Source organism: Melopsittacus undulatus, chromosome 4 (genome assembly GCF_012275295.1).
Source record: "Melopsittacus undulatus isolate bMelUnd1 chromosome 4, bMelUnd1.mat.Z, whole genome shotgun sequence".
Lineage (NCBI taxonomy): Eukaryota > Metazoa > Chordata > Aves > Psittaciformes > Psittaculidae > Melopsittacus > Melopsittacus undulatus.
In genome coordinates this window covers 19,951,108-19,977,484 of record NC_047530.1, presented here as the reverse complement: position 1 = coordinate 19,977,484, position 26,377 = coordinate 19,951,108, and the positions used below count along the sequence as shown (strand labels likewise).

Below are 26,377 nucleotides of genomic sequence, written 5' to 3'. Positions count from 1 at the left end.
ACAAAAATTAAAGAAAACATCATAAAGATGACACTATGATAACAAAATGTACATACTTCAGTCCTTGAGGCAATTCAACACAAGCTGGTCTGTTATGCTAGATAAATCTGAGGGTTTAGGAAAATACATGTGGTAACAAAAGTCTCAACTTTTATCTTATAAACATTGGATAATACTTAAAAGAGATCCTCTCTGTCTGGATAGCAATTTTTTCTAATAATACCATTAATCTAAAAAAGATCATATGACCTTTTGTCCCAAAGACCTGTGTACTGCACTGAATAAAATCCAAACCCCACTAATTCTAGCATGGTTATTGATTCTTTTAAATTACATCAGAGATTAAGACAGCCTTATGAAATTCCATTTTAAAAGAAGACAATCCAGCAAATGTTTCACTGAAAGTAATGGATAATTTTACCATAAGTGACTGTTAGGAAAGATACCCTGTTGTTCTCAGTTGACATTTTTTTTCCTGTCATATGGCATCCAAAGTGTTCTGAACACAAAGTGAAACTCAAGAGTACTTTAAGACTCAGGAGTACTTTAGAACAATTTAAATCACAGGGCACATTCATTGGAAAAAAAGTAAGTGCAAATTATTGGCTTGTATAGGCATAGTGCTACCCTGCTGCTTGTCTCCAGTTTTGCCTCTGGCTCCTGAATGGACTTTGGGTCCATGTTGTAGCCTTATGTCCAGCTCCAGCTCTGGCCCTTGAACCCATTTCCTCCCGACTGTACTCCTTGTGTGGACCCTGGATCTGTTCACCTCTTGCCTGGTCTGCAAATGTTGGTGTACTCACTGAGCTCTGCCTACCATGTTCATACCCTGCAGCACTGCACCTCATTACTGTCCCAGCTGGGGTAACCCTCATCTCTCAGCATGTTCTCCGTTAGGGAGCAGCTGTCTCTTGCTGCCCCTGGACAGCCTGCAGTTCTGCCACTTCATTGTAACCAGTTCCCTCCTTTCAGTATCTCTAAGAACATGTTATCAATTATCCCTATTGTTTCTACCACTCTATTCTTCTGCCTACACTGGCTTCCATGACAGTTACATGCTTGAATATCCTTTTGGTGTGCTGGGTCATGCTTTTCATGTTTCTGATACTGAATCTAGACTGAAAGAGGGAAAATCAGTAATCTTCCTTCAGAGAAACTGGGTATCTTTTCAGAATTCCATGGGTAGTATATTCTGCTGCTGAGTCTTGACAGAGAAATAAATATTCAGAAAATTTAGGTTTGTGCCTTCAAAGCACAAAAACATCCTCTAAAAAAGGAAACACTAAATTTGGAAGACAGGTAATTAAAAATCAAAGGGGAATTCCACTTGATTAGATAGGGCTGGCTGGCTGAGGGTATCCAAGGTGAAGTGTTCTGCTGCAGAGCTAAGGCCTTACCTATACAGCAGCCCTATCGCTTAGGTAGAGCAGTTCACAAATTCTTTCTGAGGTCTCATAGTCCCTCACTCAAGAAGCCTTTGCACAGAGAGGTGAAGCCTTCAGTACCCCAAGATATTCAGCAATGACGGTCACTGAGTGTCCAGTGTGCCAAAATTTCCTGGTGCTCCTATGGAATAACAACTGTCTCAAAGGTAAAAAAGCACAGGCAAATGCCCCTATTGAAGCCTTTCAGCAGAGCACAGAAGTAAGCATGTTTCCCAGCAGCACCAACAGAAGCAAAGCTCACACAGTGAAGCTGGGAAGGTTAAGTACAGCATTAGACTGCTGCAAGAAAGCCAGAAAACACTACAGCTTCTTTTCTCTTGCTCTGTTTAAGTATTAGACAGAGGTGTTGCGGCTACCATAGTCACTTAGGACATGAATAGATTCAATAGCAACCAGAGTGAACCCCCAGCTGCACTCTTCCCCCACCAAAGTCACAGCCTTATGCTAACTCCAATGCCCATCAGTTCACCTTATGATATGACTTAACTCACTAAAATAGAAGAAAACATTCAGAATGAAGCTCTAGTTTGCAGAAGACCTTCCACACTGGCATCATTGCTTAGCTGTGCAACACTGTGAGGAAGAGTAAGAGGAGAGAAACACAGAGTCACCCCTGTCACCACACCTTTTGTCATCAGCTGTGTGGCACCTGGACATACACCTGCTGGGCTGTGAAGCCAGCATATACTGCTGGAAAAGCTGTGTCATGAAAACGTTCATAAAGCTCCAGCAAAAGATGGGTGCATAAATCAGGCTACCAGTGCACTTTCCTTGTGAAGTTGGAAGAACTCTGGTCTGAGCCAAAATCCATTGAAATCCAAGATCTCCTCCAGCTATTACCCTCAGCTTGTATTGGAAAGGTTTAAATCCTTTCTGAGTGCAGAAGAGGGGAGAGTGAGCTGAAATGTGGTCCAGCTGACACTTGGCTTCCAGGACAAGGGTTCCATTTCCCTAATGGAAAGCCTCTCTTAACCAATTCTGCTCAACTGTTTACCTTTCTTGTTCTCTTCACAGGGCTTCTTCCCACACAAGGCAGGAGCAGAAAGAAAATGGGAGGGATTCTGCCAAGAACTGTGAAGTTGCAAAGGCTGGAGAAATTCTCAGTTTGAAGAAAACAGAGCGTCTCTCAGAAGCAAATTGCAACTTTGCAGTGTTTGCACAGGCAACTTGGAAGGGTGTAAAGGGCAGCAAAATGTGAAGGCATTAGGTCTTATGAAAAGCTTTAGATGCCAGTTCGAATCTGGTTTTGATTATAGACTCTGTGTTTTAGCTGCCGTTTTCCCCGTCTTTCAGAGAGGCTGACACTGCTTTGGTAAGCATTCTTCCATGAACCAACACTGAAGTGACATACCAAGACAAGACCAAAGGTCTGAGATTTGGGCTCTCTCTGCACTGTGCTAAGCCCTGTGGCCTGCCTTTACCTTTGATTTCTCTGCCTTGTTTGTCTTCAGTTAAGATCCCAGATTGGAAATCTCTTCTTGTCTATTCAAGCATTTATGTATTGGTCCCACAGCACTCAGATCTGCCAACACAACTGCTGCTTTTACAGCCATCCTCTGTCTTGACAGTCACTGGCTTTCCCCTCCAAAAATCTTTATCTCTGAGCTGAAATGAGAAATCTGTCCATAAAAAGGCAAGTATCTCAGCTCAACTCCCATCTCTGCTGGAGCTGAGGGGAAATTTGCCAATGACTTGAACAACACCATAAGATAACGCACTTCCTTTATCTATGCATTAATAGACTTCTCCTGCCAGTCTCCTCATGAAGACAGTCTTGTCAGTTCCCACACAGTGCACAAAGACACTGCTACGCCTCTAACACGGGATAGGCCCATCAGAACTTTTTCTTTTCTTTGGATGGACTTACTGTGTGCTAATGCACATATCATTTGAACATCTCTTTTGGTTTCACACAAAGACAATAGGATTTTGGGGGTGGTAAAAAGGGAGAATGGTAGGAAGCAAACATTCTTGTACTAGACAGAATGACCAAGGATCACCTCCACCCAAAGCTAAATTGTGCAGTCTGGCACATGGCCTGTATTGCAGGAGCACAACCAGACATGGCACGGAAGAACCCAACTCTAACTACCCACACAGCTATCATTGCACTGGGAGAGGATAAACTCCCAGGGGGGCAGCTTGGAAAAAGAAAACAAAGGGAACTGTGAACAAAATGGCATAGAGAACACTGTGGCCATTCCCATATTTCAGTCATCCTTGCTCATGCTATACATAAGGAGGTAGTTACGTGTGGCATGAGATTATGAACATATTAGTGTCTGCAGGGCCAAATCTGATATCTTCCTCCAAGGCAAATTCCAGATAACACTGGCTGACTGCAAAGCTGTTTTAAAGACTCTTTCTTCATTGTTAGTACAGAGAAACAGTGAACCAATCTACAAACATATATATTTGAAAAACAGGTGGATTACAGGCATTGGTTGGTTATTATTTCAGGCTTTAAAGACAAGTAAAAGGCTCAGGAAATATACAGAGTTATTTCAGAAATTACATTAGAATTAAGTAACAGAGTAATTATTCATTGTTTTTACTACTGGCTGTATATAACACTCCAAAAGCCATGGAAACAGCAATAACCTACCTATCTTCTTTAATTATATCAGTATGTAGTGATGTTAGACTCTGGCAATTTTTAAATACACACACATATGTATGCAAGCACCAGGTGTGTTACACACCTGGATAAGTATGTGTTATTTATTTCAAACTCTTTCAAAATATAAAAACAAGAGGGGGGAATATCAGAGTCACTGGTTATGGAGGATTTCCACATCACATTTACTCCTGGGTCAGAGCAAAGTCCCAGGTTTGCAGTGCTTTGCCATGCAGGCAGCAGACCAGCATGCTGTCTTGCACATCCCACACTAACCCAATCCAGAACATTGTTCCAAACCTATTCCAAAACCTTAGGACCTTCCTTTTGATACAGCATCACTTGGGTGCTTCTGTAAATACAGGTAAATACAATTTGTCAAAGCAGTTATGCCAGCACCAACCCCCCTTCCCCCAGTCTGCAGATATATCCATACTTAATGTGTGGCAGATTTATGTGTTAACACTTACTACTAACATGCTTTGCACTACCTACACTCAGTAAGACCCTGATCTCAGCTGCTACAGATTTTGCTAAATGTTAACTAAAAGACCTAAAATTTCCCATGTGTGTGTTCTTTACTGAATTTTGCTCTCCTCACTACAAGGAGGGGGAAGCAGGAAAAACTATGTTTTTTCACACACATTTAAAAATCCCTAGGAAAACCTTGCTTAAAAGCTTATATTTAGGGTCAGGAACTTGGCAGTTGTGGCAGCGGGGCAGGAGTTTAACCAAGGACTTGCTTCCCACACCTCCACTAGATTAAAAGACCCTGCCAATACTTAACCAAGTTTATGCTTGAAAGACAACTGTTTCCAGAGGCTCACACAGCATTCAGAGCCTGCTGTCCTCACATGGGCCAAAACAACCCCTGCAGCTGCTGCATGAGTCTATACCTAAGTTGAAAGCAAGGACATTGGCTCTCCCATTCTCTCAGCTGCACTTTTACGAGTAAATTAAACAGCACCAAGGCCTGTAGCACAGTCTATAGTGCTTAATTATTAGCATGCTCCCTGGCACAGTTTTGGCTTGTGCTAGGGAGTACTCTCAGAGTCTGTGTCTGGGCAGGATTCAGAAAGTAGCACTTGCCAAGGGCTGTTCCCAATAGGCAGAAAGGATAAAGCCATCCTGTTACAGGAGGAAGAGTGTTTAGCTGTATGGATGTGAGCCAAGCTATGCCACTCGCTGTTGGTGCCAGAGAATGGGCTCTGGCCCAGTTTAATTACAATGAAGACATATAATCAGTGACTCCTTCTCTGTCAGGCATTGGCACAGAGAAAGAAAAAAATATCAGACAGTGGAGAGGGAAGAGCTGAAGCCACTGGAGGGTAAGGGATGGCAGCAGGAGAAGGTAACCTTAGAGTCTGAGTCTGGGGTGGGAAAAAAAGGGAGTGGGAGCTAGTGCAAGTGAGGAGGCAGCAATGGATGAGAAAGGATGAACAAGTCAGGAAGAAGGATTTGGATATGGATAGGAATTGCATTACTTTGAGAAAGAGTTCAATAAATGGAGCAAAAGAAGGTTGCTGTTCAGAAATGAATGAGATAGGGGGAGGAAAGATGAGGAACAGATGAGAAAGTGGAAACTGGAAAAAAATAGTTCAGGAGAAAGGAAAAAAATCTGGCATGCCTTTGGGCAAGCAAAGGCTACAAAGCCCTCTGAGAGAACAAGGAGAACATCTATTCTCCAGTGTGCATGGCTCACCCCGTACTAGAAAAGAGCTCAGGCTTTATCAGGAATCTTCATATGTCGCTTAAACATTTCTGTATCTTTGGCTTTCACCTGTGTCACTTCTCATTCTTACAGGAGCAATTTAATCTTCCCATCTCAGGATCCTCATGGTCAGATGGAAGAAATGTCAGAAACAGTTAAGATAACCCATCCTGTGTGTATCCCTGAGAGAAAACGTGAAGCAGCAATTTCCATCAATAACTCCATGTGGAGATTTGGAAAGGCTCCATGTTCCTTTAAAAGTATCCTTGAAGAATCATTTTAATTAACCGTTTACCTGCTGTATGCTGCCTGAGGCTTTTAGTAGCTAACATTGCAGTCAGTTTAGCATCAGCTTGTCACTCACCATACAAGCGGTCTAGGCAGGATGAACTTGCAGTCTTCAATTTCTGTCAAGAGAAGAACAAGCCACACTGGGGTAAAAATCCATACTAGGAACCATCTGACCCACCTGAAAATCGAGACACAAAGGGAGACCTCAGACTTCTTTCTCACAGCTGCTGCAACATATTTTTTTTTTAATTTCTTATTTTAAATTTAGAACTGAATATTTTAGTGACAAAAAAAGGGAAAAAAAAACAATCCTCTTGCCACGATCAGTAACGAACAAAAAAGCAGAAAGCTCCTACTGCTATTGTGCTTGGAATATAATAGTCAAGGTTAGCACATAATAGCTAAACAATATGCATTTGAAAGCCATCAAGAGAATAGTGCTTTGTTCTAATGAAAAGGATTGAAATGTTTTCTACTGTCTGCCTTGACACTTCATGTTACAGTACTTGGAATTACTTCAGTCAGGGTACCTGTCACATCACTCATAAAGTGCCTATAGAGCAGCAACACTGCAGTGGCAGCACGGAGCCATTGCAGTGCACCCACAAAGGGGGATCATTTTCATCTTCTTTGCCAGAACCACATTTGCTTAGGACACATCAGAGGGAAGTGGGTTTCTGGTAGGTTCAGTTCCTTGGCGTTTTTTTCTTTTTCGATTGGCACTGTACTATCGTATACTGTGGGCCAAGACACAGCACTCAGTGATTTCAGCAGGAGCTCTGGGGCAAGTGTGTGCTCAGTGGGTGCTCATGCACAGCCCTGTCCATTTTGAGACTGCCTGCATGGATTTTGCCAGTCCCATTTATTCCAAGATGTGAGACCTCACTTGGAGCACTGTGTACAGTTCTAGTGTGCTCAACATAAAAAGGACATGGAACTGTTGGAAAAAGTCCAGAGGAGGGCAACAAGGATGATCAGGGGACTGGAGCACTTCCTGTATGAAGACAGGCTGAGAAAGTTGGGGCTGGACCTCATAGCAGCCTTTCAGTATCTGAAGGGGGCCTACAAGGATGCTGGAGAGTGGCTCTTCATAGAATCATAGAATAGTTAGGGCTGGAAAGGACCTCAAGATCATCTAGTTCCAAACCCCCTGCCATGGGCAGGGACACCTCACACTAAACCATATCACCCAAGGCTTCATCCAACCTGGTATTGAACACTGCCACGGAAGGAGCATTCACAGCTTCTTTGGTCAACCCATTCCAGTGCCTCACCACTCTAACAGTAAAGAATTTCTTCCTTATATCCAGTCTAAACCTCTGCTGTTTAAGTTTCAACCTGTTACCCCTTTTCCTATCACTACAGTCTCTGATGAATAGTCCCTCCCCAGCATCCCTGTAGGCCCCCTTCAGATACTGGAAGGCTGCTATGAGGTCTCCATGCAGTCTTCTCCAAGCTGAACAGCCCCAACTTTCTCAGACTGTCTTCATACGGGAGGTGCTCCAGTCCCCTGATCATCCTCGTGGCCCTTGTCTGGACTTGTTCCAACAGTTCCATGTCCTTTTTATGTTGAGGACACCAGAACTGCACACAATACTCCAAGTGAGGTCTCACGAGAGCAGAGGAGAGGGGCAGGATCACCTCCTTGGACCTGCTGGTCACGCTCCTTTTGATGCAGCCCAGGATACAGTTTGCTTTCTGGGCTGTAAGCACACACTGCTGGCTCATGTTCATTTTCTCATTGACCAACACCCCCAAGTCTTTCTCCGCAGGACTACCATGAATTTCCTTTTTGCCCAACCTGTAGCTGTGCCTGGGACTGTAGTGATAGAACAAGGGGTAACGGGTTAAGACTTAAACAGGGGAAGTTTAGACTGGATATAAGGAGGAAGTTCTTCACTGTGAGGGTGGTGAGGCACTGGAATGGGTTGACCAAAGAAGCTGTGAATGCTCCTTCCGTGGCAGTGTTCAAGGCCAGGTTGGATGAAGCCTTGGGTGATATGGTTTAGTGTGAGGTGTCCCTGCCCATGGCAGGGGGTTTGGAACTAGATGATCTTAAGGTCCTTTCCAACCCCAACTATTCTATGATTCTATGTACATTCTAATCTTGACTGTATCAGGCATGCAGAAGACAAGCAATTCCACCTACAGTCCATGCCTGGGTTATCATCAGGCAGGTGTCTCAACGTATGGCTAAATAAGGAAATTTCCTAACAGGGCAAAGCTCAGTTTTGTAAAGGGAGGAGGTGTATGATGAAGCTGCATGAAATGTTGTTTGGAAATACATGAGTATAGAATCAGAAAGCAATTACCCTTTCAGGTGTAAACCAGAAAAAAAGGAGATTATGGCTTGTGAAAACAGCTCTGAGCAAAAACCCACTTGGTTTGGAGAGTAATTAATGAGATCCATAATTAAAGGAGTACTGAAGTCATCCCTCTTGCCCTCCTCCCCCATCAGTAAAGGACAGCCATGGCTATTCTCATAAGATTAATTCATCCACAGTAGTGGCATAAAATTGTGTACTTGAAAAGCATAAAAGCAAAACTCCATGAACCAAACACAAAAAGAAAAAAAAAAAGTGATGACCAAAAAAATAAAAAAACAAAACAAACCCAACACCAACAAACCAAACATACAATTGACCAGTTCTTCTGGGGTGACACTCAGTTTCAACTTTGCTAGTGTTTCATTAATCCACAGGTAGAGCTGCAGCCTAGCATTTGGCATCACCAAGGAACCTTAAGTGCATCCTTCTTATCACTAAAAATTTCCCAGTTCCTTATGACAGGAATAGCATTGGTAATCACAGTCTTCTTCAGTCGTCTGCAACAAGTACAGGCAGCTGCTCCTCATTCGTGAACAAAACCAGCTCAGGCACAGAAGCAGGAAGGAGTTAGAACTTTGTTGCCTAAGTTGAGTTGCAGTCCTAAAAATACCCTTCCCAGTGCTGCCTCTTCTTGGATGTAACCAAGAGCCTTTGTCTTTTCTCAGGTAGCTGAAACAGTCACCCATTCACATCAGGAGAGGCTTTGAGTGGTGCTCAATTTACTTTCAGGTGATCAGGTCACTGACGGCAATCAGGCACAGAAGTCCTCCTACAGGTATTTAGACAGATATCAAACCCAGACACTCTCAGGGTTATGCAGCAGCTGATTCACATTATAGTTTGAATCTGCAGGACCTGATTTTACCACTGTCCCCCTCTGGGTACCCAAATCCGCATCTGGAACAAGCTTCAGCCTAAACAGTCACTTCCCAGGAGCAGACCATTTGTCTTATTTTCATTTCTACCTGGGAACCATCCACCCTCTCTCTCTATCTAGGCTGGAACTAATCAGCCCCACATGTCATTACTATGCAGTAGTAATTACCCTTAACCTCAAGGCAGGGTTTTCACGCCTGAGCCAAGTATAAGTCAACAGAAAAATCTTCGCGTCTACCAGCAACAGGTATGTTCACTGCCGGATAGTGGGCAATTGCTCCTGGGAAATCCTGGTAGCCAAAAGAAAAACACAGTTACACAGTCATTAAAGGGTTCCTTTAAACGGTTCCTTACTCTGCTTCTGCTCAACTCTTTCATGTGCTTCCATCTGACCCACTGGATATCCCCCAACCATCTGAATGCTATTTCCAGTACCTCCCTATGTTGACTTTAGATGTTTTCCCACCAAACAACATAGCACTGGTATCCTGAACAGTTGACAGGGAGGTCTGTCAGAGGGCAATTACTTAAGTTCCTTCTCCTAAATGGAATAGCTTTCAGGACTACAGCAGCATGTGACAACAGGGGAAAAAAAATGAATCCAGGATGTGCTGTGTTTCAAGCAGCTCTCAAAAATGCAAAGAGTTAAGACTCAAGAAAATTGCCTTCACTTGCCCAAGAAAATAAAACCTTACACCTCAGCTCAAGGAAAGAACAAAATATCTTTTGCTTTCTTGATGCAGAGGATGACGCTGGTATTAATAACAAAAATATGGTAATGGTAATAGTCTAAATGAGCTTTCTTTAATTTAGAGGAATTAAGATAGTTAATTAAGGGGTAATGTTCACAGTGCCAGCGTATATCAGGCAAAAATGTTTTTTGCAGGCAATTAAGAACAATCTGATAATTACACAAGTGTAATGCAAGCATATATTCCAATACAGTGAATATCATTCCTATGTTTTATTAAGTAAGATATGATGATGAAGGGAGGCACAATCTTTAAAAAATAATACAAAGTAGATTGCTCTTCATCCTTCCCCAGAAGAAGGTTTGTCCTGTGACAAATTCCAATTCCTTTTAATCCAAAACCAGAACAAGGAGTTCACTTGCAAATGTTTCTGAGAACAGGAATTCTGGAACATTTAGACCCAGGAATCTCAAAATATTTTGCTGTCCAAAATAACTATTAAATTACCTACTAAATACAGTAACAACATCAAATAACAATGAAAATTGTGAAAAAAAAACAGTTCTGACATGAGGAAATTATTTCTAAATAAAGTGAGATATTTACTTAAAAAAAAGTAAACAATTTTTTTTAACACTGTCCCTTTTTTTAAGATGTCAGAGTTCACAGGCAACAGCTGGATTTTGATGATGTTGCCATTTTCTTGACCACATAGTATTTCAGAGCACACTGTGCACAAGGTCAGAGGCTCTGGGTTTAGTTCCTATCTCTGCTCTTCTATGGACTGCTTACATCAACTCAGGCAAATCATTTAGCATCTCTAAGCCTTGCTTTTCATCCCAGTAGTCAGGGTAATATTTATTTTCTCCTGTCCTTGCCTTGTTTGGTTAGCTTGCATGCTCTTTGAAGAAAGACTTGCCTTCTCCTCATTTAAATAGCACCTCCCAAGAGGGCAAAAAGGAATAGCTTCATGTTGGTTGTACATACAAATAACAAATGACATTCTCCAGAATGTGCTTGCAGTCACCTTCAGTTCTTTGTTGATGTGATCTTGTACTGTGGAAGTAACTTCCTCATTTGTGAAGCTGTGCACCTCACCCCACCAGCCCAATCTTTTCCCTGCTTCAATAAAGCAGTTTTGACAAATGGGATCTTGGTAGCAAAACTAGCAGTAGAAAAATGAAAAATAATGAGGCTGTGAAGAAGCAAAAAGCACAGGATCTATACTCAGAATGGCGGCACAGTGCTGTACTCCAAGGGCAGAGGGAACTCATGGCCCTGCATATTATCCTTAAGCTGCCAACATTACTGAGTAGCCATTATGCAGCATGAGCAAGGACCTAAAGGTGGTCTGTAGGGGTGGACAGATGCATAGACTGTGCTCCTGCCTCTAAGTATGACAGCAAATACAAAAGTGGGAGACCATTTCATCATACCTTCTTCCAGGGCAAATAGAGACAACTTGCAATTCTTAATAACCCTCCTGTAGTCTTTGGATTGAGCATGTGGAAGGATGGTGAGGATCTCACCAAAGCAGCCAACAGCTGTAACCACTACAGGCTTCAAAAGAGTTGCACCTCAGTGGCTCAGTTTTCAATCTTAGTTCCTTCCTTTAACAGAAAGTTTAGTTAAACTTGGCTTCTTGGTTTCAGTGGAGCAGCAAGATAGAGAAATATCTCCACTGTGCCTCAGTCACAGCAGGGCAACAGAGAAAGTCATGAGTTGTCCTTCACCAGCTCTCCCTCCAAAAGTATATTTTTGGAGAGAAAATGCTGTAGCTGAAGCAGAAGAATTCATCACCATTTATCTCCCCAAACCAAGAAAATCACTGTTTCAGTAGAGAGCCAAGTCTCTGAGCCAGGATTGGATGAGTAAGTGCATATTACAAAGTCAAAGACAATGGGATGCAGCATGCTCGTTCCCATGAATGAAGGGGTTTCTGAAGATCCTGAGTCTTCCCTATATCTATCTTCACAGATCAAACTGTTCATCTCAAAACAGCCTTCTGAGCTAGAGCAGGCTGGGATGGCATCCAAATCCACAGCATGTTGAAGGACTTACAGGTATCCCCCAGAGGACTCATCTGATCAAGGGCAAAAACAGACATTGTGGCAGGAGCTTTCCTAACTGTGGCTGACCAAAGAGGGCATTTCCATTTCAAGTGGTGTCCAAGTGCTGCAGTGAGACATTTTCTGATCACAGCTTAAAGGAAGCAGAGACACTAAGTGCAGGTGAGCGTCCAGTGTCCAGACCAGGACTATACTTAAAAACTGAATCAAATGTAATTCAAAATTAATCTAAAGATTTAAACTCTCAAAAACTTCTTGACCTGTTGAGTTCTAGGGGAAAAAAAAAATCCTAAGGTATTGGACATTGCAGGTAGCAGACCTAGGCTGTGGCTAGGACACTGATCCAGACCTTTTCAAGGCTCAGAGATGTTTACATTTGCTATTGGACAACAACTTGACATCTGCTCTCAGGATTTAATGATCTGGATGCTGCCATAAACCATTCCACAAGGTTTATGAAGCAACGTAGCACTTTGGGAAGGCAAAAGTTAGGAAACTGGAATCTTCCCACCCAAAATGACTGAGTACCCAGACATAGACCCACACAACTCTCACTGCAGGCAGCAACTTTCTCCCAGTTATCAGTGAAGCAACCTTTTCACCAGACTGCCCAGTAGTTACTGAGACAACTCAAAAAGAAAAGAATAAGCTTGCTTGCCAATGGAAATTGTCCTCATCAGAAAAAAATCTTGCTGCATCATGAAGTACTGCCAACAAGTGTCATTGGACTGTTAGACTGCTAGAAGACCAAAGGAACTGCCATATGGGGTTAGTCAAAAGCCCATCCCAGCCGGTACCCTGTTTTGGGCAGTGAGCAGCGAAGGAAGTAAAAAGGAGCTGTGAGCAGGCAGAGGGTGACCATCGGGTTTAACAATTGTCAATGAGACAATCAAAAATTACTTTAGCTTTCAAGCATAACAAATTGTCCAACAGTTATGGAGTCTACTCCACACCCCGCCATGCCCCATTTTAACATTAAACCAGTGTAAAATCATACACTCTTAACAGAGGTGCTTTTGCGTTGGGTTTTACACTGGCATGGCTTAATTCACCAGCCCCTCAATCAATATTCCTCGTAACTTGTGCCTCCCTCTCAACCTCCTTCACCCTCTCGTAGACTACATCTGAGATTTTCTAACAAGCCCTTCCTACAAGCTGTCCATCAAACTTATCCTGCTCTTTTCCTCCATCCAGCTCAACTTTGCATTCCTGTTGATATGTGCACACTAGCTTCAAGCTTAGATGACAGCTCAAAAGAATAATGTAGAGGCAAAGGAAGCCAAAAAAGTGTTTTGTTGTGAGGCAGTTTTGATCATTCAAACGCTTATGAATTGTCAGAAAACTGGACAGGTAATACCTTTTCTAAACAGAGTCTTTAATTTGGAAAAAATACTAAAAGCTCAGCATTTCACACCTCCACTGAGATGTGCCTCTGGCTACCCTTTTATTTTTCATGACGTGTTTTCTGAAATGTTACATTCAAGAGAATATATTGCCTTCAAATCGTGTACATATGCATGTTTATTAAAACATTACCATAGCCTTAAGTTCCTAAAATCACCGTGGACTGCAATACCACATGTGCATCCAGCAATTAGATGAATAAATTAACCCTGAAAAAATTCTGCTTGGGGTGGAAGGGAACAAGCTGTACTGTAAAAGTTGAAATAACACTCAAGAACAGAGAAATCTTTTCATATGTGAAAGACAGATACCTGGCTAGTGCTCAGAAAAACATTAAAAAAACAAGAATCACCTAATCATGCTGATGATTACCAATAGCTTTAAATTTCTGAAGTAAAAGGAAGAAAAAAGTAGTAGAAAATAAGGATCTGGCAGAGCACGCGGTTCCAAAGTGCATTACTCCGTCAGTGTCATTTTCTATGCAGCAGTGTTCTTTCAATTATTTCTTTCCCTCTCTTCCTCTCTGCAAAGAAAATTGGCAGAAGAAGTTGCCTGCAGGATCAGAGAGGGGTATTTTTATCAGTCTACAACTAGATTAAAAATCCTTTATCTGAAATGCAGCAAAGGACTGGCCTAAATTAAATCCCCTCTCCCTTTGCTTCTAGGCTCTGAAGGAGCGTGACATAAAGGGCATTTTGCTTAATTTGTATTTTTAATTTCTGTTGGTTTTAGTTTACACAAGTTACCCATGCAAAAATGAACAAGCGAAGAGCAGAGAGCTACATAGTAAATGTGCAAAATGGGAAGCCAGATGAAGGATGTTAGATGAAACATCTGGTCAGTCCATCACCTGGGGACACAGGAGCAGGTCAAGCTCAAAGCTCTGAAAGGCAACTTTTAGCCAGTGCACCATTTGCCTGGACATCAGCTTTCTACTCTTGCTGTAGTGCTATCTTTATCTCCACCAAGACTATTCACGTGGCAGTGCATTTGCAGAACCTGGACTTGCATGAATTTTTAATGGTATTACTAATCACTGTTTGCAGTGTTGCACTACAGGGTGACTACCAGAGAGCCTTTCAGTAACTGGGTCACCAGAAATACTATCTCTTACCGTGCCCCTTGCATTGCTGACATAATCACCAGGTATTAAGAGTACTCACACACATGCACTCACTTAATGATGCCAATTTGATGTAAGTCTCTTTTATCTGCACAGCTCTAAAGCCAGGTTGATGTTGGAACACAGATACAGTTGGATAAAAATGGGGAAGAGGACAGTAAACAAAGTTAGGAAACAGAAGCAGAATAAAACACAACCGGAGAAGGTGACAACATAGTCTAACTTGTTACTTTCCTATGAGCAAACCACTTGGGTTATACAGGAGGGGTTATAAACATATGGATCCCTTTTCTTTTAACTCTATAAAGAGCAGCACCACAAGAAATAAGATTGGGTGAAGAATTAGCAGATACTCTGGCCAGAATATTTTTGGGTAGTTGTTCCAATTTCTGCACTGCTAGCTTCTCTGGCTCCATTTCATGTCAGAATATACAGGAGCAAACAGCTATTAACTCAGTTCAGCAGCAATTGCTGTGCACAGTGGCCTGGGCAGAGATTTTTCATTTCATTTTCATACATCATTTACAGCTTGCTGCAGCCATTCCAGAAAGTCAGCACCAATCTCCTTAAGTTAACATGGAACAAACAGGAAAGGAGATAGAATTTTTCTGTTGTTGTTTAAAAGTCTTGTCATGTCTGGGCACATTCAGTGCTACCACTGATTTCATTTTCAATATACTTCACTGATATAACAAAGTCATTTCCTTGAGAATACACAGGGGAGGCCTGGGCAGCATTAATGTAGAAAAAAACAAACATAACCAATTTGCTTGTAACAAACCTATTTTCTGTATTGCCCTTTGCTTGTTGTTGGGTTTTTTTACGTCACATTTTGTATTAATATGGTGGGCTAGAGTCTGATTTTCAGCATTGCTGTAAATCCCCAAGGGCCAAACAGAATTTCTCCAGATTTGTAAGTGTAACACAGATGAGGATAAGGCCCTGAAGCTTGTCTCAAAATAGCATATACAGCTCCTCCTATTTATTTCTCAGTTGGGACAGTTGAATACGTGAAAAGTGCTCCAAAAATGCCCAAGAGTCCTTCTGCACCCAAGTTCAGACAATCATTGTGTCCATGTCCTTTAATCATTTACCCTCTCTGCTTCAGTTATAATAAGTCTTTTACAGCCTCCAATGGCTATAAGGAGGTTTAATTAGTTAATGTGTGCACAGTACCGAGGCTAGGCTCTGTGCTGATTTATGCTTTATGCATGTCAGCTGAGGTGGATTAAGGTGGAAGCCAACACATATTTGAGCCACTTGCAAAGAACACACTAACTTACCCTTTGTTTATCTTTATGATGACTTCACAGAGCTGACAAGGCTTCATATCTATCTAGGGAGCAGTGCCTCTCTGCAGATGGGTGTGGGGACCCAGCCTGACAATGGCTTTTAGGGAACAAAGGCAGGCAGTGGAGAAGCAGTTATTTAAGGAAGAAATTGTTTTCTTGGTTCTTCTGGATCTTTGCTTTGCATGGGTGCAACCAGTACCTCTAGGTACTTTAGTGACATTGGTGAAGAAGTGATTGTGTATACTCTTAAAGTAAGGCAAAATGAGAAAAAATAAGTCCAATTTGGCTTTTCAGTTTGAAAAGTCTTCTAGGGATTTCACTGCTTAAGAGCATATGGCACTATTACTTGATCCTCTTACCAAGGGTAACATTAATGACTTTCCCTTAACCCAACAGTATACACCGCTGAATGGTTAAAAGGATGTTCCAGTAAACAAAATGCTCAACAGCCAGAGTCTGTACTGTTATCCTTCTCCCCTTTGCCCTTTGAATCCAGGCCAGGAACATCTCATGTACTATATGTGAAAGGATTGCCATAGTGAGAGCACAGTGACAGTCACACTGATACCAGCTGCAGCAGTGAGCACTGGTGTTCAGAGCAGATTTGCTGCTGAGCTTGATTTAGTACCTGCTTATTCTGGGAATCATGAACAAAAAAAAAAAAAAGCAATACAGTACTATTCCTGAATGCAGTCTCAGCCCCTGTCTAATTTTTTCAGGAAGTGCATCCCATAGTTTTCCCACAATATTCCAAGAATGGTATTTGGATGAGCTTTCATGTGAAACAGGCCAGATTAATTCCTGTGACTGAACAGGGAACCTGGATGCCTAATTCCGCCATCTATGTAAGATGCCCCAGAGCAGAAAGAATAAATAGCCCTTGTCGAATAATCGTTCTGCTGAAATCAGCCTGACTTACAGTACCAAATAATACTCCTGATCAAGAAAGATGAAAGTGTCAGGTCCAAAAATCCTGGCAGTTTCTAAACTTCAGAATGTGGTAAAAAAATGACACATCAAAGAAAAGAGGTGAATAGAGGAGGGAAACCCTTTGTATTTCAGACTATCACAGCTTACACAGCACCTTTTGTCAGAATCAGCTCTCAGGATATCTGCTCGTGTGAGAATATCGCAATGGAGATGGGGAGGGAGGATTCTTTGCCTTGTTGAAGTTAATAACTAACTGAATTCAGTGAGCTAAATTCCTTTCTCCCTGTGTGCTTAGTGGAATACCACATTCGTTCAGTCCCTTGTACTTGGTCCTACTGCCTTCTGCTACATGAAGTATTACTGCAGTCTCAGGTAGAATTTTCTCATTTTGTTGCCTCAATCACAGACATATAAAAACTGTTTCAATAGATAGAATTGCTAATTGCAGGAATAGGGAAATAGATCTGCCATCAATGTTAATATTCTTTGATAAGTAGCTGTCTAGAAATCACTTCAAAGTAACGGAGAGAAATTGAAGTAATTTCCATCAAGAACAGTACTTGATAGACAGATGTATGAGCAGGTAAATAGAACCCTAAGTTAGCAGGATGTACATACATATTTATATATAAGTTCATGCTGATACAAAAGGGCTCTTTCAACCGATACAGAGTGATACAAAATATTTTGGTGAGTCTCTCTATTAACCAGGCCCACAGGCCACTAAATGAGACAGGAGCTGGTAGGCCACATGGGGACAGTAAGCTCCTGGTGCCCCTCTCACAGAAAAAAACTGAGGGAGTATTTCCTGAGATTCCAAGTACAAATGGAAGGACAGAGTAGCTATGAGAAAGAGGTGGAACAAGGGTAAAACAGCCCCAAGAAGGTTGTTTGAAATGCTGAAGAACACATGAAGGATTCGAGTCCTAGCTTTGAGGAGACACTGAAGCAGTCAGTCATAGACTGGTATACAGTGAAGGTGAAGAAGATTTAAAGGTTTTAAAAAATAATGTGTTAATAAAAAAATAGGAACTCTGAGTGGTGAAGGAGCAGGAAGGAATTTTAAAGTATTTGCTAAACGTATCTGTGAATTTAAAAAAATATTCAAATTTTGATGAGCTTTAATTTAAGATGCTCCAAAAGCAGACTAATGTAGGCGCAATGATCAAAGATTTTTAGGGACAAAAACTCTAAAAACATCCTCAGGAAGAAGGAAGCTTAGAAAATATCCAAAGGGGATTATCTCATGAGAGACATAGTGAGAACACTGCTTCTTTATATTCCTTTTCATAGTAAACTCTTAGCAAACTGGTGTTTTTCAAAGCAACCACAAAAAACTGATCATCAGAGCATGTGCATATGACCAGTCTGGAAACATCCAAGTGGGAGTTCTCCAGTGTGATCCATGCAGTTCTCAAAAAGAGTCATTCATCGCGGCACTACAGTAGTGTCTAGGGGCCAAGCTATGATCTCTTTGTTCTAGGCTCTGAACAAACAGTACAGAGAATTTGCCTGGGGAACTAATGACCTTAACAGGCAAGACAAAAGGTTGGAGAAGGAAACAATCCAGGAAAGACAGACTACTCTCCCTGTATGCACCAAAACAGATCTGTGTCTTTGTATGAGCTAGGGCCACCTACCAAAGAGAGGATTCCAGGCCACACCTATTGCGCAAGCAATTCCAAAGTACCTATGACAACTGCACACTGCCAATTACCTTTAGTCTGGGGGGGTCATAAGTCAAACCTCAGACCTCCTAGCAAGCTGCAGGATTTAAAAAACTTGTGCTCTTTACTGTAAGAAAGCTGAATGCAGCATATGTGAAAGATTAAAGGAACATTAGGCAGCTGTTAGAGGTTTACATGTTATGAACTCAGCTTTGGCAGCATCTCTGTGATTAGAGAGGTAGAGAGAACAGGATAAACATTGATAGCAGAGTCCAGTGGTCTCAGTGGCCTCAGAGGATTTCTACTGCCTAAGAACAACATGGCACAGCTATGCCATATATAAGGACATTAACTTGGTCATATTTATTAGCTAATCAAATTTTCTTAATTATTTTACCTTACCTACCTTTATTCATTAGATGATCCCAAGCAGAATCCTATGCTTCCTGGGCATTTCACTCTGTGATGTGCTGCTTATCGGAGCATGGGGAAAGCACTGACACCATTTCCTACCAAAAAGGTGCCTGAAAATTAGGCAGAGATAGCAAGCATGTACCTCGCAGAGCTGAGCATTATCCAGGCCTGTACAAATATCTGTAAAGAGGAAAATCAAATATAAATTTCTATTAATCTGCCTGTGAGCTAGGAATTATTTTGAACCCATTCTATTTTATAATCATTTGAATACATTATACTGCCTCTATTGCGAGGCAGGGACACCTAACAATAAAACATGTCACCCAAGGCTCTGTCCAACCTGGCCTTGAACACTGCCAAGGATGGAGCATTCACAATTTTCTTGGGCAGCCTGTTTCAGCACCTCACCACCCTCACGGTAAAGAACTTTCTCCTTATGTCCAATCTAAAGGTCTCCTATTTTAGGTTAAACCCATCACGCTATTGCTACGTTCCTATTATATGTAATTAGTTGCTATTATTCTATCACTGCAGTTCCTGATGAAGAGCCACTCTCCAGCATACTTGTCCCCCCTTCAGATACTGAAGGGCTGCTATGAGGTCTCCACTCAACCTTCTCCAGGCTGAACAGCCTCAACTTTCTCAGCCTGTCTTCATACGGGAGGTGCTCCAGTCCCCTGATCATCCTCGTGGCCCTACTCTGGACTTGTTCCAACAGTACCATGTCCTTTTTATGTTGAGGACACCAGAACTCCACACAATACTCCAAGTGAGGTTTAGAGAGGCAGGATCACCTTCTTTGACCTGCTGGTCACACTTCCTTTGATGCAGCTCAGGATATGGCTGTCTTTCTGGGCTGTGAGCGTACACCGTAGCTGGTTCATGTAAGGTTCACGTAAGGACAAGGAGTAACATGCCAAACATGTTGAACAGGATAGGTCACAACACCAGCCCCTAATGTACACCACTTGTTGCCCATCTCCAGCTGGACATTGAGCCATTGACCACAACTCTTTGCATGCACCCATCCATCCAGTTCTTTATCCACCGAGTGGCCCACCTATCAAATTGATGTCTCTCCAATTTAGAGACAAGGATGTCGTGTGGGACAGTGTCAAATGTTTTGCACAAGTCCAGGTAGATGACGTCAACTGCTTTGCACCTGTCCATCAGTTCTGTGGCCCCATCATAGAAGGCCACTAAATTGGTCAGGCATGATTTGCCCTTAGTGAAGCCATGCTGGCTGTCACCAACCACCTTGTTCTTTATCATGTGCCTTAGTATGTCTTCCATGAGAACTTGCCCCATGATTCTACCAGACACAGAGGTGAGACCAACTGGTCTGTAGTTTCCCAGGTCTTCCATGCTACCTGCTTGCTGCACATCTCTAAACCTTTTCTATATATGCTGTATACTTTATGAGACGGGTGTACCACAAATGCATACAGCATTAAAGAATTACAGAGTAACATAAAAATGCTCCCTGTTGTCTTCTTTGTTCCTCTCTAGATTTTTTAGCATTAGATTTGCTTCTTTATCAATGTCATAGATGATGAACCATGTCGTTAAGGAATGAAATTTGAAGGAAATAAATACAGTTTCACAGAGATAGAAGCTACTACTGGCAACATGAACCAGACAGTCTTAGATGTAATTGCCAATGAATTAATTCACCAAAGAGTGCTGAACCACTGATGCTATTCTAGGCTTCAGTTTGATAAGTAGCAAGCACATTAGATAAGAAGCGATGAAAGAAAATAACCTTTGACTGAGCAATCACAAGTTGATTCAGTTTAAATTAAATGGAATAATAAACAAAAATAGATCTGTAATTAAGCTTCTACATTTCAAATGGGCAAAATCTGAGGAATTAAGGGAACTAATCAGTGAACTCAGCTGGACTGAAGAACTGAAAGGCGTGAATGCGGGAAAGGCCTGAGATTCCTTTCAGCCAAAAGTGTAGAAACTACCTCCAACACATGTCCCAAGCCAAGGGAAAACAAAGCCTAAAAATTACTCTCAGTGAAAGTGAATAGGTAAACCACCTCAACAAAGGATAATAGCAACCAACACAGGGGCAATAAAGAATGTTAAAAAGATGACTCAGCAAGGAGAACAGTACTTTAGAGGCCAGGAAGCTTGAGACTAAGATGAGAAATGCCAAAATGCAGACTGAAACCTTGCAAAAGGTACAAAAGTAAATAGAATTGAGGTCTTCAGCCCTACGAATAAAATGAACAGCAGGAAAAGGAGTGGAGCAGATAGACAAGAACTTAAGTCTTGAAGGTGCCATCCCAAAACGCAGAGCAATACTTTATACTGATATTCCAGCAAAAATTATAGTGATAAAGAATGGTAGGATGGTTAATGATAACAAAAGGATGGCAAGGACCACATCTGAAATTGAAGCTGAGCTTAAAAAGCCTAACGCCTTCAAAAGCATCTCCATCTTCTTGGCGTTGCAGTTGTCAATGTGAGCCAATATGTTAAATCAGAGAGTTGGTAGGCAGGGGAGTACAGGGAAAGGGGAAGGAAAAGAAGAGGGAATGGGAGATGAGAGGATTGAGGTGAGCTAAGACAGAATGTTAAGGTGAACTTGCATGTGAAGTGCTGTTGAATTGTTCCAAGGCACCTGCTTGAAGCAGACCGCAGTGTGATGATGGGCACTTTAACCCCCAGTACTTGTGTTTCTCTCCTCCAAGAACAGGTGGTCTGCTTCAAAAGCTATCTTCTCTTCTTTTCTTGATATGGGAGAGCTGTAAATCTGAAAAATCTTCAAAATACTCTTCAGAGGCTGCAGAAGTATTCTCCTGTATAAATATTTGCTATAGGTTAATCTCCAGAAAGACTTGGAATAAATGGGATGACCTTTCCATTTGGGAGAGCTTAAAATACGAGTTGCCCCACAGGGAAAATTCAACAGAAAAGCTTTTGGGGCAATTTCTCACTGATGAAAGTTTATGCTAATACCATTCTAAATTACAGCAAAATTAAGTAAATTTTGTTCTGCACAGGGAGGGCTCATCAGGTGGGGAGTCTGCTCTACCAGAGCTACTATGTGAAACAATAACTCACTTAAAGAATTATTTAGTTATCAGCTGGGAAACACATCACTCTCATTTGGCAGGGCATGCATGGCTTGCAAGACATTAATCAGGTATCCACTGGAGAAGAAAATAGTGATACTTTTACAGTAGTCTGTAATTTCAAGGGTGGTTAATAGGTGAATAAATAAAAGTCATCAATACAAGTAAGTGCATTTTTTGTACCTGTAGAACACCACTGAAAGAGCCACACAACCCTTTCACCACAATGAATTTATGTTAAAATATCTTTCTGACCCCAGCTGCACTCTGTAGCCTTCCACATTGCACCATAGTCTTCAAATAGCCTCCCAGTGAAGAGCTTCCTTGCCTTTCTTTGCTGTACTCAGAATCTGCACGTTGCAACATCTGTCCTACCAAATGACTCAGGAATGGAGCCCAAGCCCTGCTCAATGCCTACTCTGGTAGATCTGCTGCAAACAGCAGCAGCTGGAAGTCCAAAGCCCTTTAAAAATTCTGGTCTCAGTCACATTGCACAGTGTCAGCCATAGGGTTGCCATATTTCTGTCCCAGGTTTTCAGGAAGCATCAGACATGCTATGCCTGATGTTGGTGCTTGGAAATACATGGCAATTACTGTGTATATATAGACTATGTGTCCGGTGTACACACCAAAGGCCTGTGGCTCCTGGAAATGCTGGACACACCACATGTGCTCTATAGCTTATCTTTTAGCACATGCAAAAAATGTATCTAAAATATTTACTCTGCCTGAGCAGTCAGGGGCTCTGAAATCCCAGACAGAGGTGTTGGATTCTTAACTTAAAATTTTGTAGGGGAAGAAAGTGCATATCCACAGCATACAATAGCTCAAAACTTGTACTTTCACAGGGTAATAAGGATCTCACCAACACTGCCTGCTCTGAGCAGAGCAACAGTAAACATACCCCACTGGAATGAAACTAGGACCTCTCCAGCACTCAGGAAGGGGCCTGAACTCTCTAATGAAACAATCAACAGAAGATATCTGACTCAACAGCCAGAAAAGCTGCAGGAGGTTGTGAAAAACTGATTTCATGGGAACAACTTGGCAGCTCCAGAAAAGTGCCTTGAGATTTCAGAAACTCAATCCTGTTCCTTCCCAGCCACACTCAATCCCATGGAAGACAACTGGGGTGGCTATCACAGGTGTCCCAAGGTTGATCTTCTCTGCATAAAGGGGTACAGGAGACCTGACACAGTTTCCCTGTGATCAAAGTCCTCAGTCACCTCTTCCCATCTCTCTCTCACAAATGCATTGCAAAGCACATGCTGGGTGAAGGATGCGTGGTCAGAGCATGGCGTCCACTGACCAGTCAGCCTCCAAAAAGCTGTTAAAATTCTCTGGGGTCACTCTAAGACAGTGCAGCCCAATATTTAGGGAGGGTGTTTCTAGCAGCAATGCTGTAATTTATACATATATGTAAGTCTTTTTTTTTTTCTTTTTTTTTTTTTGTCTAGGTGATCTCAAATGCATGAATAACACACCAAGACAAAAGGCACTGCTGGACCTATTGTGAAGGCAAAAAGTTGGAACACACAATCTGCTCTGACACTGGGGAGTTGCACAAACCTCTCAAGAGTAACATATACGCATGCAAATTGCTGCTCCAAGTGTGACACCCACACATTATTATAGTAAGTCCCCTAAAAGAAATGAAGTTATATAGAGATGATAGTATATTTGATACCTGGATATTTTAGGCAGTCCTGCCCTGAGGGTCTTCTCTGAATCATCTGATCACATATCACCTCAGCTGTAGCTCAGTGGGTGGAGAGGAAGAGTGATGGTAGCATATGTCTTCTCCAAAGGTTACACCTGCCAGATGGAAAGGCCTCCTGAAGATGCAATAGCAGCTAGAGGTTACTTAGCTGCTCACCACCTCTCACTTTCTCTTCTCCACATAAAGGGCAGCCGAGCAATTACTGAAGGAAAGAAATGAGCAGCCTACGCCTGCACACGTGATGCTCCTGTTACAGGAGCATAAATCCTGAGTCCATGGCATTAAAATGCAGCCTGAAAAACACCAGCTTTGATAAAGCTTGCTTTATTAACACTGTTTAATCACATAAATGCACCTGGGTGCTGATCAGACTGAATATCTGCATGCTTTCACCATTAAGTCATGCTTTGGACCTGCAGTCAGAGACACTCCCATAATCCAGGTGTGCCCAGCTTGAGACACCCACATGCACCCTCAGATGACACCCTGTCACTCTCCTCAGACACCCTGCTCAGCGTGTCCCCTTCAGGGCAGAGAGGAGGTGGAAAACAACCCTGTATGGAGGATGCTGGAATGAGGACTTGTGTTGCAAAGTGTGCAACAGGACATCTTAACAGTCACCTTGGGGGAAGGCACTGAGGGAAAGTGGGTCATGTCTCAATGTCTGTTCTCACTCATACCAGAGAAGCAAGGGGTCAAAAATCATAGTGAAAAAGGATTCAGCTCAAGCCACCCAGGAGCTCTGCAGTGAGGCATCACAGCGTAGCCTGCAGTCATCATCCCGAGGAGGTGGAAAGGGAGGGTGGCACCATCCCCTGCTCATCGTCTGAGAGGGAGAGAAAAGGTGCAAAGGTGAGACTGAGAGAGGGAGCATGACTCAGTGGCTCGAAGCATCAGATAAATGGGAAGCATAAATAACAGCGTACACCCAGATGCTCAGAGCTGGGCAGCCACAGGAGATCGCCAGATTAGAAAAACTAAATAAATGTGTGTAGGAGTGGATATGAGATCAGAGTAGCAGGGTCAGGCAAGTTCAAAAACAAGCTCTGAAAGTCCTTAGCATACTATTGAGCTTAATCAGGAGGAAAGGAAGCCTTTGGAAGTGGTGAAGGGACAGGGTGATATAATACCACAGCCTGCGTGCAGAGAATAGCATAGCTTTGGCATAATGAAAATCTCAGCGCACTATTCTTCTCTCACTTAGCCTCGTTTAAGTCATGAATAATGACATGGAAAACTACAACAGGTTAAAGCCAGTGGGAGGGAGAGAAGAATCACATCCTTTTTGTTTAGGGAGAGGCCTACAGAGAGAAAAGAAAATGCAGCAGAAGGAGATTTATGGCAGTCAAGAGGGAAATGATCATGGATGGCATGAACAGGAGTTACACAGGCAGAGCTGTGACAGGATGAGGTCTGAAGGAGGAAGCAGAAGAGACTGCAGGTATGGAAAGGAGGAGGCTAAGCAAAAATTTGGGGCAAACAAAACTGAGTGTAGTTTCAGTTAGAGAGACAGCTTTGCCATGTGACCCAAATCACAAAACTTCCTTTTCTAACTAGAAATGTGAACGCAGGACTGCTTGTGCTAGCACACATGGGTTCATATGGGTCTCTTCAGAAGACTTGGGAAGGATGCCCGTACTTCTGCCACCTCCTTCTCTAGTGGCTGAACTATATTAAAAGGACAGCTAAAAATATACATAGAAAAACCCGTTACTTTGCCATAAGATCAGCTGCTCTGGTCACCACACAACAGTAATGTAGCCATGGATGGCACAGAGGAGGCTGAGTAAGAGAGAGTTATGGGGACCCTATTGATGATTTTGAAATGTTGTCCTCACACAAGAAAAGAATTACACATTGAGAGCCCATGTTTTGAATATGACTTGCTTCCAAGACATTAATTAGACACCCACCCTATTTTGCAACCACAGTATTACCAGAAAGCTCCAAACACTCTAGTGCCCATGACAGTGTACGTGAAACTAAACACAGGCTGCAATTCAGTTTATCAAGCAAAAAAAGATCTCTAGAGATGTTGTCATTTTAGATGGAGTTTGCAGGGCAAGAGGTTACATGAGATGCCTTTTAAGACAGCTAACAATTGCTTCATTTGTCACAAGGAAGAGAAAAAATGAGTTTGGGACCCCATAAAAGAAAAAGTTAGGGGTCATAACTTTGTGTTGCCGATCTACTGAAGTAAAACCAGGATTTCTAATGAACATCAAAATCCGTGGGGATTGTAAATGAATCTCAGTACTTCAAACTGGCCCTGGTACATTGTCTTCCTGTGTGTCATATACATCCTGCTACCAGTATCCTATCAAACTGAAACGACAAACACTGACCAGCCATGCTATTTCTGTAAGACAGGCAGGCTTCTGTTTATTTCTCATTTGGGAAAAAAATTACATTTATATCAAGCAAGAGATTAGCTTGTGTTCCTGGATAGGAAGAATAGCGGTGGTGGAAAATATCCCCTATTCCCAAATGATAGGGATGAGTATATCTAATTAAAAAATAATCTTTCATTGTCTGCCAACTCAATCTAAGTTTCAGTATACAAACCAGCAATTACAGGAAGTAGATAATCAGTTATGCATTTGAAAGACTTTGTGCTGAATTACATGTCCTTTAATTACATATACATTTTTAAAACAAAAATCGTATTTCTTGGAAGCAAAGGAGAAGGAGTAGTCAGACTAGGAATGGA

The 26,377-nt window shown here is 42.1% G+C and overlaps 1 long non-coding RNA gene across 1 annotated transcript; it reads right to left on the bottom strand.

The window, feature by feature from the left end:
- Window positions 1-4,760: 4,760 nt before the first annotated feature.
- On the bottom strand, window positions 4,761-23,814 carry LOC115946586 (uncharacterized). The gene is made up of 3 exons (XR_004080634.2): window positions 23,635-23,814; window positions 18,851-19,038; window positions 4,761-6,180 (listed from the first exon to the last, which is right to left on the bottom strand). It is a non-coding gene; the product is annotated as an uncharacterized lncRNA (long non-coding RNA).
- Between the last annotated feature and the right edge of the window lie 2,563 nt (window positions 23,815-26,377).